The 12,983-nt window shown below is 37.0% G+C and overlaps 1 pseudogene; it reads right to left on the bottom strand.

Moving 5' to 3' along the window:
- Positions 1 to 11,268: 11,268 nt before the first annotated feature.
- LOC124505917 (ubiquitin-conjugating enzyme E2 C-like) lies at positions 11,269 to 11,876 on the bottom strand (annotated as a pseudogene).
- Between the last annotated feature and the right edge of the window lie 1,107 nt (positions 11,877 to 12,983).

Raw genomic sequence — 12,983 nt, forward strand, 5'->3', positions numbered from 1 at the left:
GATTTGGGCACTGCTGATTGGTTTTATTGATTTCTAGTTACAGAATGCAGTCCAGATTATTTTGCTTATTTCTATTTCAGTTTCCTTCTCTTGTAATTTAGTGTAGTTATTTTATATCAGTTTTATTGCTTTATTTTTTGAGAATTAAACAAGCCCAGCCTATGTAAGTGCTATACATAGAACTGAAAAGGCAAATACAAATGCTACATGCCATTTTCTTTTTATTCCTTTACATGTTGAAGGGTAGATAAACCAAGTATAAAATAAAACTGAAGCTGAAGTAAAATTACCAAGTGATATGCAGAAATAGTGTGTGTAAACTAGTGGAATAATTTGTTACTTTTGAACAAATGAATCAGGAAGAGATTTGTAGAGAAAACATCAGCTGAGTGGAATTCAAGGACTGGAGAAGTGAGGGGAAAAGCATTCCATGTCTAAGTGGAGGCACAGAGATGATTAAGAGAGGAAGGAGAGACAGAGCTAGTAATTCTGTTTGTCAAGTGACTGGGTGAGTAAAAAGACACATTGGGAAATGAGACTGAAAATGTGGCTTATAGATAGATTAGAGAGGGAGATGAGAAACAGGTAGTGTAATTAGACTTTACTGTAGGTAAAGGGGAGGAGACTTTGCAGACCTTGGAGGAAATGCATTACTTTAGTGGAACTGTTGTTTTTTTTTTTTTTTTTTTTTTTTTTTTTTTTTTTTGAGAACAAGAGAGAGAGCCAATAAGGGCCAGAGAAAGAGAGAGCAAGAGAGCAAGAGAGCGAGAGCGAGAGTGAGTCTTAAACAGGCTCCACACTCAGCACAGAGCCAATGTGGGGCGCAATTTCGTGACTCTGAGGTCGTGACCTGAGCAGAAATTGAGTTGAATGCTTAATCAATGAGCCACCCAGGCATCCCTAGCGGAACTGTTCTTTATGTATGTCACATATTTGATAATTTAGAAGTGGCAGTGGGCACAGGGAAATTTGAAGAGTAGTTATTCATTCATAGGTATTTGCTCAAGTCTAGGAAAAAAGCACTGCTTTTCTTTTCCTTTAATGTTTTTTTTTAATTTTTTTTTTCAACGTTTTTATTTATTTTTGGGACAGAGAGAGACAGAGCATGAACGGGGGAGGGGCAGAGAGAGAGGGAGACACAGAATCCGAAACAGGCTCCAGGCTCCGAGCCATCAGCCCAGAGCCTGACGCGGGGCTCAAACTCACGGACCGCGAGATCATGACCTGGCTGAAGTCGGACGCTTAACCGACTGCGCCACCCAGGCGCCCCTCCTTTAATGTTTTAAGGTACTTTGCAAAACAGGTTTGTGAAGAACCTAAAAGAATAAACAAAATAAGTTAATCCCTGTATGTTGCTTCCATAAATTGTTGCCACATTCTGAATTGTTTTCTGCTAAAACATCTAATATTTAATGCAAAAATGGATTAAAACTAAAAAAAAAACAAATAGACAAAACCTTCTGCAGTAAAGTTATTTTTAAAATGTGATTTATTTATATTAGGAATATATAGGTTTGGACAGATTAAGTAATAAATGTGCAATCAGAGGTGAGCCAGCCTTGACATCTAACTCTAGCTTCTAATTATGTCTGATTGGAAATCATAGTGTTCTTACATTGGCACTTTGTGTAAAATGATTCTTACAAACCCTTTTTTCAGTTCCTTCTTAATTTCCTCCTTGGTATTGAAACCAACTGTTCTTTGTGTTTTGATGTCTATCCATCCCATTTCCAATACTTCCTCCACTCTGCCAAAAGGATCATTCCCATGGCATACAACTTTCTTATTGCCCCTGCCCTTCTTTCCAATAAAACAAATGCCTTTCATTACTTGCAGTTAAGTGTAAGGAAGCTAATATTGGTCATGGGCTTATAATATCAATTTGGAAAAGTTGATGTCAAAGAGTATTCATCTGGGAAGAGGCAGATAAAGGAATTACAACACAATTGGAATAATTCAGTCTGATCATTCTATCATAAACTGCAGCAATAAAAGAATATAAAAGTATGTAATAATGTGCAAATATATCTGTAATGTATTTATTTTGAAAAAATGTAAAATCATATCTACCATATGATTTACTTATAATTTACATTATTTCTAATATATGACTAAAAGACTCAAAACCAATATACTAACAGCTGTTATTTATATATGGTAGAGATTTCTAGGTAATATTTAATTTTGATGGTTATTTTTTGTATCTATAGATTTTTAATTCAGGTTGTTGTAATAAATATTGTTTTGTATTTAGAAACAGACAATGGGAATTATATATTATAAAAATTCACTCAAATCATATGCCTGTACAAAGTATCATCTTAAAGCAAAACTTCTATTTCTTGAGTTACTTGTTCTTCTGCTTTTATTTTGGAGAATGCTGTGAAGACTATTCCCTCCAACACCAAATTGATAGCTGCTGCTGTGCTGTGTGCATTACTCCTCACAGATCCTCACTGTCTGATACAGTCAGTCACAGGCTGCAGAACATCCACAAGCACTGAAAGACACAATCCCTTGAGAAACCTGATTTTTTAGTAAGGTTTTTCAAGGAACATCCCTTGTTTTCTTTTTCTTAGCTCTTCCTTTTTTAATTCTCCCTTCCCTTCAGATACTGTTTCCCTGGAGCTTTAAGAAAATTGCATTTTTTTCCTCTGCAAAGTGCCCTTTAGAGAAGAGTGAATTTGCAGGACCCTGAGTGTGACAGCATCTGTCTTCTGCAGCCCCTAATAGTTTAGGGCAGGATTTACCTGCTGCTACATTCTCCTTCCATCCCCATGAGTCAATAAAATTCAACCACTGCCATAGTGAAGAAAGTTTTTTCCACTTGAGTTTGGGATGGAGATGGGAAGATCTTTTGTCCTTCAGGATGATCTTTATGTTAGGGGTGAACAAGGTGCCAAGGAACTTTGTGTAAAGACTGATTTACGGAGCCCAGTCATCTTCCTCAGCCTTCTCTGCTGTTCTCAGTCCAGTGTCTTGCTCACTTGGATTCCAGACTTGAAGCCTAGCCTCCCTGGCAAGATCTTTGACCCTTCAAGTAGGGTTTGTTGTTTTATTGTATTTCCCTGATTTCCCTTAGAAATTCCTATTAGCTCTTTTGTTGGCTACAACTAAGCTCAATCTCTCTAGTCTGACTCAGACCCATATCAGAGTATTTGTTCTTTCAGTAAGTAGGATCTACTGAGAATCACTTTTCTGCTTGGAACTGCACTAAATTCCTCTACCCACTATTGTGAAGTTGAATCCCTGGAAGGTAGAGCTCAACACCCATTCAATGACCCTGCTTAGAATAAATACGATTTATAGCATAAATTTTACTCTAACATCTGCTTTTGCTTCTTCCCATAGGTTTTAGAACATTGTGTTTTCTTTTTCTTTTGTTTTGAGACATATTTTGATTTTCCATTTTATTTCTTATTTGGCCCATTGCTTGTGCATTAATGTGTTAATTAATATTTATGTATTAAGTATTTAATATTTACACTGAAGAAATAAAACAAAAATTATCGAAGAAAAGTCATTTTTTTAGTGACGATAGTCTTCTACTACTTATCCAAAGGAATATCTTGGAAACATTTCACACTCACTCACACATTTGTTCTCAGAGCTCAGATTCATGACAGACCATGTTACAATGGGCTGTTCTTTACACATAAACTGAGTTCATAAAAATTTAGCCCTTTAGAAGATAAGAGAACTGAAGTAATATAGATCAATCTTTTATTTTATAAATGGAGAAATAAAAGTTCACAAACTGAATTATTGCCTCTAGTGTGTCATTCTCTAACATATATAAACTGCCTGAAGTCAGCAACTGCATTTTGTTGGACATTATATTTTCAACATTTAGTTCAAGATTTATTCACATTTGCTGAATGAATGAAGAAATGTCTTCACTGTTACAGAGGGGTAGAAATATGAATGATACTAGAATCTTAGACATCCAGATAAATGCCGTCTCCACAAAAAGTAGGAACCATTTATTAAGGACTTACCTGAGTGATTGAGTGACAGATCCTATTTACATTTACATATAATATTTTGAAAATTGTGCTTAAAATAATTGATTACCTTTTTTAATCCTGTATTGATAGGTATTCTCCATTTTACAGGTTGGGAAAGTGAGACACAGAGAGATTAAGTCCCCTCCTGCAAAGGTTACACTTCCAGCAAGTGATAGAATTGAATTTGAATTCCAGTAATCAGAGACTAGAGTTTGTATTCTTTTTTTTTTTTTTTTAATTTTTTTTTTCAACGTTTATTTATTTTTGGGACAGAGAGAGACAGAGCATGAACAGGGGAGGGGCAGAGAGAGAGGCAGACACAGAATCGGAAACAGGCTCCAGGCTCTGAGCCATCAGCCCAGAGCCCGACGCGGGGCTCGAACTCACAGACCGCGAGATCGTGACCTGGCTGAAGTCGGACGCTTAACCGACTGCGCCACCCAGGCGCCCCTAGAGTTTGTATTCTTAATCTACACTCTGCCTACACTATGTTCAGAGCCTTAAAGTAAAGGCCTTTTACTGTGGATGATGAGAGCACTCATCAAATTGCATTTTATTCTTGAAATAAATAGGAAAATTTAGGGGTTTTAAGTTCAACTTTTTATATGTTGTAATGTGAGAAACAAAATTAATTTCATGAAAACCTAAGTGGTTCCAGAAACCATGCCTAAAATTGAGATGATATTGTTTTTCATCAAAAGATTATAGGGCAATTCACCTAGCCACTGAAAATCTATCATTTCTAAGTGAGAAAGCCAAACAGAAGTGATAACTTTTCAGCTGAATTAATTTTTATTTCATACTTCTAATTTTGTCCTTTAGAAGAGAGTAAGAGTAAAAATTCACTTTACTTGGAACAATTTATAGTTGCATTTAATTTTGAACGAGGGTGAAGATGAAGGGATTGATAAAAGTTTAATTTTTCTGACTCCGATGTTTCCCACTTGGAATCTTTAGCAATACCATTTCATATCCAGATTTCTTTGATGTTAAAATTATTTTTAGCAGATATTTATTTACTAAGGGTAGAGTAGATTTTATGACAATAATTTAAATAATTGAATACAGGAATGTGATCACCTCCAAATATAACATACAAACATTCTCAAAAGAGCATCTTCTGGAAACCTGGTAAAAATACATTTTTTCAAAGAAAACATTTAGTGTGCCTACTCAAAGAAACAAAGATTAAAAATAAGTAATGAAGTGTTGGAGACATCAAGAAAAGTGATGCTTGGCAATTTAGAAGGATAGGGTGACAGGCATATAAAGAAAACTGGCAGCTGGAAATTGGATTTGAATATGTACACTTCCACTTGTTGGCTATGTGACTTTTCTGAACCACAGTTTTTTTTTATCAACAAATGAGACTTTGTCTGATGTGGATTAAACAAGCAGTGATTTATAAAAGGTTAATTATGTGAATATAAACTAGAAAACTGTATGTCTAGAATTTTCAATATCCATGAAACCTCCCTTTTGTTCTTGCTACTTGAGAGCTTCTGCCATATAAGATTCATGTAGGAATCTTGATAGATACTAGAAAAAGAAGATGATGTGCTTTAAGATGTTGTCTTTTTTCGTGTGCAGTTTTCAAATAAAATACTTAAAATTATTTGATTAAGAGCACTGGTGTGGAAACCAAGTATGTGTTTACCCAAATTTCTGAACTGTAACACTGTCTTGACCTATCTTTCTTCAATTTGCACTTGAAACTGAGTCACTCACTAAGAGGCTTGAAGTAGTTTCTTATTAAGGTTGAGAAATGTAAAAATAAAAAAAAAAATGAAGTTAGAAGAGATTCCCTTTTTGTCAGTCATGACCTTTTGCTGTCTGATTTAGTCTGAGAGCTTTCCAGTTGGAGTGCCTACTCCACCCTTGAGAGGCCTGTGCGTCTATGTAAAGTCATTTATTTCTGAAATGCACTTGCCTCCTTTCATGTCTGGAGGGGACCATCTTTCCTCTGGCCCCAGTGAGTATGATTTAATTCTTTTTGGAAAGCTCTTTGTTTAAACCTCAGTGGAATACTATAAGGAGCGATATTGAGTCTCTAACTCAACAGAATATTTTCACAGCCTTCTGCAAAACATTGCCCCTTGGTGGAGTTTCATTAGCCTTTTACTCTGAGAGTTTCTTAGATGCACGTAACAAGTTGTAGGTGTTCAATAAATATATGTACTGCCAAATTGATCCTGTATATTTTCCATCTCTCTTCTTTTCAGTGCCTTAGATAAGAACTTCCACATAATATTTAGTAGTCTTTTGTTGAGTCAAATAGAACCACATATGTATATTGACCACTTGCATACTAGTCCAAAAACTAATTGAAAATATAGCTAATTCCACATACACTTCCATTTAACATTCATTGAATCTTAATGGTGTGACAAGAATTCTGTTAATCATTCATTCAGAGAAATGAAATAAAATATGATTTCAGTGTAAGATGATCCTATTCTAGATGAAGTAAAAACTAAGCACACCCACATAATGATTATGTAATATGACTATATGATAATGTTAATGAACTTCATGTCAAGAAGTAATGTCTCTTTTGGTGTATTCAAAAAAAAAAAAACAAATGGAAACAGGAGATGATGTTTCTGGAAAGTAGTCTGTGCTGAACTAAATAAAGTAGGCCTGCACCCTGTAGGTGAGCAACAAGTAAGTGCAAACACATTTGGTTGTAAAAGAGATTGACATATTGGGAACTAGATTGACATATTGGGAACTAGTTGATAAAATGTTCTTGGGCTGAATCCATGGTCAAAACATTCAGAGGAGTAGATTAGATCAGGAAGATTATGGTCTATGAATAACCTTCAGTTATATACTAAGCACACGTATGCCTCTGTGTGTGTGTGTGTGTGTGTGTGTGTGTGTGTGTGTGTGTGTATGGAGGTACTAACTCTGTTATTTCTAAAAAAAGATGGTTCTAAATGAGGAAAGCATGACAGTTAAGTAGACAATTTAGGAGGCAACAATAATTTTCTAGGTGTGATATCATAAAAGTCTAACTGAAAATTTTAAATTAGTATCAGTGAAAGTTGAGATGAAAAAATAAACATTTTTTTAAATGGCCTCCAACAATGGGTCTCAGACCAGTGGTATGAGCATCAAATTTAGAGGTACTGAATCTGAAACTCTGGGGTCGGGGGAAGAGATAGCAGTTTGTATTATATAATAAGCCTCCCAGATGATTCTGATGTATTTGTAAGTTTGAGAACTATTGACTGAAATCTTGTAAGAATTGTAAAGGTATCTCTTTCTGTGTCCTTCAAAAACTTATTCATCATACATTTATTAACATAATTCACTGACTCTAAGATACTACTAGTTTTAAAATTCAGTGCTATTTTATGTATCATTAAAAATGCTGCCAGTTAAGCCAATTCATGCTATCAATTTTAAGATGCATCCCAACTTCAGACGTGTTAAAACATAAAGTATGTATCTTAGAATTTATAAAATATGTTGTGTTGACTGCCATAAAATCATACTGAATAAAAGAGGTGATATTTCACAGATACATCAACCTATTTTAAAACATTTTTAATTTAAATATTTTTTTAACATTTATTTATTGTTGAGAGACAGAACACGAGCAGGGGAGGGGCAGAGAGAGGGAGACACAGAATTCGAAGCAGGCTCCAGGCTCTGAGCTGTTAGCACAGAGCCCGACACAGGGCCGGGACCCACGAACCACGAAATCATGACCTAAGCCGAGGCCAGATGCTTAACTGATTGAGCCACCCAGGCACCCCTACATCAACCTATTTCTATGCTTATTCTCATCAAACTTTGAACCACAACTACATATTAATTTCCATTTATTTAATTTTGTTTTAACCTCAGACGTCACGTTTCTACTCTTTTCACTAATAGGTTATCTGAGTCTAAATTATTGGAATCTACCTCTCTTCTTCCCACTGAGTAAAAAGGATAGAAATGTTTAGGGCATTATATTTAGGTTTTGGGAGTACTTAATTACATTTTTAAGAACTGAGGAACATTTTTGGGGAACAAAGGCAGGTTTCCCTTTGAACACGTATCTTTGTACCCTACCATCAGTGTATCGCTCCAGTTACTGCAGACATAATCAAGAATAAGACATGATACACCTACATTTCAGGAGCTCCCACAATGTCTGGTAGTGATCTTCGAGGTGTTTGGAGATGTCTGGGTCACATAGAATTTTGCAAGCACATCTGTCTCCTAAAAGTTCAGCTCTTACCCTCTCTGCGGGGGAGTACATGGCCATCCTAAACTGGTATTTTCCCTAAAGTTTTCTCCCATTAACTTCTGGGCCTTGCTCTTGTTCTTTCACTTCCCTTTGTCTCTTTTATATTCTGTACGGGTCATTCTCCCAGACAAGAAGCAGCCCAGACTTCTGAATTTTCTGCAGTACATTTTCCTCAGGCCTGAACTAATTTAGTATGGAATGGGAAATACCTACAGGCTGCAGCATATGAATTTGGGAATAATCTGAGACAGAGTAAGTGGGAAATTAAACCAAAGTATGGATATAGTCTAACTAGGTAATCAATCCTGAAGGATGGAACAAGAAACTCTAAATACAAGGACTGGGATAAAGAGAGAAACAAGTTAGTTGAGGAGTCTGTGGTAGACCTGAGCCATGGAGGGCATAGCTGCTGGTGCTGGGGCTGAGCTACCTCCACTCTGGTAAGGTAAGATACTTAGATGAAAGTTTTATAGCCATTGTTAACCTGAGAAGGTGACCCTGAGCATAAATAAGTGATTTGCCTAAGTTCTCTAGGTTAGTCAGCAGCTTAGCCGGGGCTCCTGACCCAGACTTTCGCCCCACTGCCCAGCAGCATTACCCCATGTGCAACACTAGTATGATTATAGAATATTTTCCTAACAATTGCTAATTTATCACAGAGATCTCGCAGTTAAGATATGTTAAAAAGTTAAAAGGTGTTAATTAATCAAAAGCAAAACTACAGTGTTTTAGTATGGATTTTAAGTATGTAAAAATAAGGTAGGGTTACTTATTCTCTGAGAATCACTTTTATCTCCTAAAATATGGGGGAGTGATTTCTTCACTCTGAATGCTTAAATTTCTCTTGTACAAAAGAAATCCCTCAAAACAAGCAAACAACAAAAAATAGAAAAAGAAAAACAATTTATAAAATATAAATATGTTATAGAAACCTGAGATATAATCAGTATCATTATCATCATTAAACAGGAACTAAACTAAAGTTTTGCTTGGGTTGAGTCACCCACATACAGACACACACACACACACACACACACTCACACTCACACTGACACACACACACACAGTTGCCTCTGGTGGTGATTTTAAAGTAGTTTCTTCTGTACTGTACTAGTGTGAAGTCCATCGTGTGCCATTTATTAACATTCTGAATCTGGTAAGTTCGTTAAGCTCTTTATTTTATTTGTTTGTTTATTTATTTGTTATTTTAGAGAGAGAGAGAGAGCGTGCACACAAGCTGGGAAGAGGGGCAAGGGGGTGGGGGAGAGAGAGAATCTCAAGCATGCTCCATGCTCAGTACAGAGTCCAGTGTGGGACTTGATCCCACGATCCTGGGATCATTATCTGAACTGAAATCAAGAGTTGGACACTCAAACAACTGAGCCATTCAGGGCCCCCTCCCCTTCTTAAATTTTCCATTAACCTCTCTAAAGCTTAGTTTTCTCATCTGTAAAATAGTAATGGTACTAGTATCAATACTATAGAAGGTTATTCGGGATTAAATAAGATAATATAATTACTGTTTAATATATCATCATTAAAGTCCTAAAATTTAGTCTAATGCCATGGCTATTAGAAACCACACATTTGGTGGAAAGCACAATATATAACATTTGGCAACCATCTGCTATACCTTGGCTGGAGTTCTAGGTATTTGAAAAAAATTATCTTATTGGGTATTCACAGCAAATCTTCACATTGCCTATTAATGTCTTTATTTTATGGATGAGCAAATGAAAGCACAGAGAGTGTCACTCACTTGTCCAAGGTCAGAGGCCTATAATTGGAAGAGAAAGGAGTGGAACACCAGTCATTATGACTTCAAGGCCCTTGCTTTCTCCACAGTGTACCTTGACTGAGGGACAGCATAAAAGGGACTAGATTGGTTAGTCAAGGACCTGCTACTGTAATTAATTTTCATGGTTGTATTTTTGTATTTGTCTGAGCTTCTTTCATTCTAAACCTAACTTAGAAGTGTTTCTAAAGAAAGAGAAAGCTTGGTGTTAATATTGCTCATACTCGCCGTGGGAAGAAGCCTTTTCCTACATAGGAATGGTAATTTTATTTCTGCCCTTAAAATGAGAAATAGGTCAACCTACTTACTTATTGCATTGCTTAAATCATCTTCTGGGGTTTTGGCAGTTTAAGGCTTATAGGTCTTTTCTTGGCTATTTTCCTCTAAATCTCTTAAGGGATCATAGATATTCTATGCACATCCAATCAAATATTTATTAAAGAATATATAATATAACTGTAAATTTATTGTAACATTTTTCTTCTAAGGAGTTCAGAACCCTATGGCATAAATTACCTCATTTATCTTCATATACATTCCCAAGGGAAGAGCTTGGTAGCATTATCAGCTCAGATTAAAAATAAATGGGCAAGTATAAACCAGTTGTTCAGTTAGTCAGTCTATCATCAGGATTGACAGGGTTTCCACTATTTGCAGGTAACTCTGCTGGAAGCAGTAGCCATGCTGTGTTCAGGGGAGCAACATGTCAGAGCAAGGCTAGTCTGGATGAAAACTGAAATGGCTCAGGAGTGCCTCAGTTCACCTTGCTCTGTTTATCTGCTTTTTTGCCCAGCTAGTGACTAAACAGTAGCATAGGTCCTTGTTTCCATTTGAGAAGCCATCAGCCATTGTTCTGTCTTATCACCTCATACTTCAGGCCTCAGATGAGTCATTGTTTTAAGACCTTTGATTTTTGTAAAAATCCCAAAATGTATTCATCATAAGGACTCAATCAGAGACTTAATTAAAAAGGACGTTAGAGTGGGAGAGAGCCAAAGCATAAGAGACTGTTAAAAACTGAGAACAAACTGAGGGTTGATGGGGGGTGGGAGGGAGGGGAGGGTGGGTGATGGGTATTGAGGAGGGCACCTTTTGGGATGAGCACTGGGTGTTGTATGGAAACCAATTTGTCAATAAACTTCATATAAAAAAAAACACAAAAAACAAACAAAAACAGAAAACAAAAATGACACTACAGGTTAAGATACAGTCCTATGCAGAAATCAAGGAAAGGGCAGACCATCTAAGGGAAAACTAAAAAGACAACACAAGGAGAGAGGCTGGATAAGACAGCGTTCTTGTCTGGAGACCTGCTTTGAGCAGGTTTCTTGCAGATATTTTTTAAAGGTTGTGGGCTTTTTTTTCAGGGCTCAGCAGCTTGTATGTTCAAAGGGCTATCAATGTTGGGTTCTCCTAGCAGGCTCTGTATGGACAGCAGGAGGATCCTGACAATCATACAGGGTGGCCCACTTGTCCTTCAGGATGTTAAGCAGATGTTACCCCAGGTGTGCACAGTGGGGTGGTAGCAGGGTGTGAGGAAGTGCACTCTGGGTGCATTTTAAGGTTAGCCACTGGAAACTCCAAGAAAAGCTTATACCTCAGATCTTCCTATACTCTGTCAGCTGCTCCATGGATGGCCTCTGTCCACTTAAAATGATTGTCTGATTCAGGGAAGACAGGAATTCCTGTGTTGCCAGACATCATCAGGGTCATCAGCTCCTGCTGTAGCCTCTTGCCCATGGAGTGGCCAGTGCCCTGGCTGGGCTTGGCTCCTTTGTGGGCAGCAAGCAGTGATGCTGGTGGAGGCTGGGTTGTGGTTCTGGGAAGCCATCCAGAAGGTGCTGGCAGGGACATGAGAATTCGGGGAGCACCACCACAGGACTGCAGGCCCGCCTGTCTGCTTACAAGGCTTTCCTTGATGCTCAGCAGAGTTGATCATGTCTGTGTCTAGACTTGTGGCAGTTAGATGTAGTGAATATATCCAGTAAAACATATTGAATTAATGAATGAATTTTGTGCGGATCTTCTCTAAAAAGCCATGGGCTTCTGGGGGGCAAGAACTGTTTTCTCTCTGAATCCTCAGCACATATCACAAAGCGTGGCACAAAATGGACAAAACCAGTTAAGTAAATAACATAGGGAACTAGAAACCATATTTAATGTATGAGGATCAGCCTACAAACCTATTGCTTCAGATTATTTTTGCTTCTAGTTTCTATTTAATCACGTTCATCAGTGGGTTGATTTTCCACTTCAAATGGCATCCTTCAAATGTTATTTTTGAGCCTTCCTCTCACCATGTATAAAAAGGGGAGAGGGATACTTATTTGTTCTTTATGGGATGGTGTGGGAAGCAAATAAAATGAAGTGTATGTATTAGTTTCTAGGGTTGCTGTAACAAAGTACCACAGCCTGGGGGCTTAAACAAGAGAAATTTATTTCCTCATAGTTCTGGAGACTAGAATTCTAAGATCAAGGTGTCAGCAGAGTTGATTTCTTCTAAGATACCTCTCCTTGGCTTTTAAATGGCCATTATCCCCATCTGTCTTCCCTGGTCTTTTCTCTGTGCACATCTGTGTCCTAATCTCCTCTTCCTATAAAGACATGAGTCATTTAGGTTAGAGCCTATCCTTACAACCTCATTTTACCTTAATTACCTCTTTAAAGGCTCTATCTCCAAATACTGTCACATTTTGAAGTACTAGAGGTTAGGACTTCGACATATGAATTTTGTGGGAGCACAGTTCAGCCCATAAAAGTATATAAAAGGTCTAATATGATGCCCAGCTTGTAGCTGTCATTTACTCATGGAATTATTATTACTATCACTTTTTGTCAAAATTTTCTCATATATCACCAAATAGCTTTACTTTTTCTTGTTAAATTGTTCCTTTGGTCTCTTGCTCAGCTTGCTTGAAAAGAAAAATAATATGTAGAC

The sequence above is a fragment of the Lynx rufus genome, unplaced genomic scaffold (assembly GCF_022079265.1).
Source record: "Lynx rufus isolate CCGP_SWC_20201006 ecotype Redwood Valley unplaced genomic scaffold, mLynRuf1.p SCAF_9, whole genome shotgun sequence".
NCBI classification, from domain to species: domain Eukaryota; kingdom Metazoa; phylum Chordata; class Mammalia; order Carnivora; family Felidae; genus Lynx; species Lynx rufus.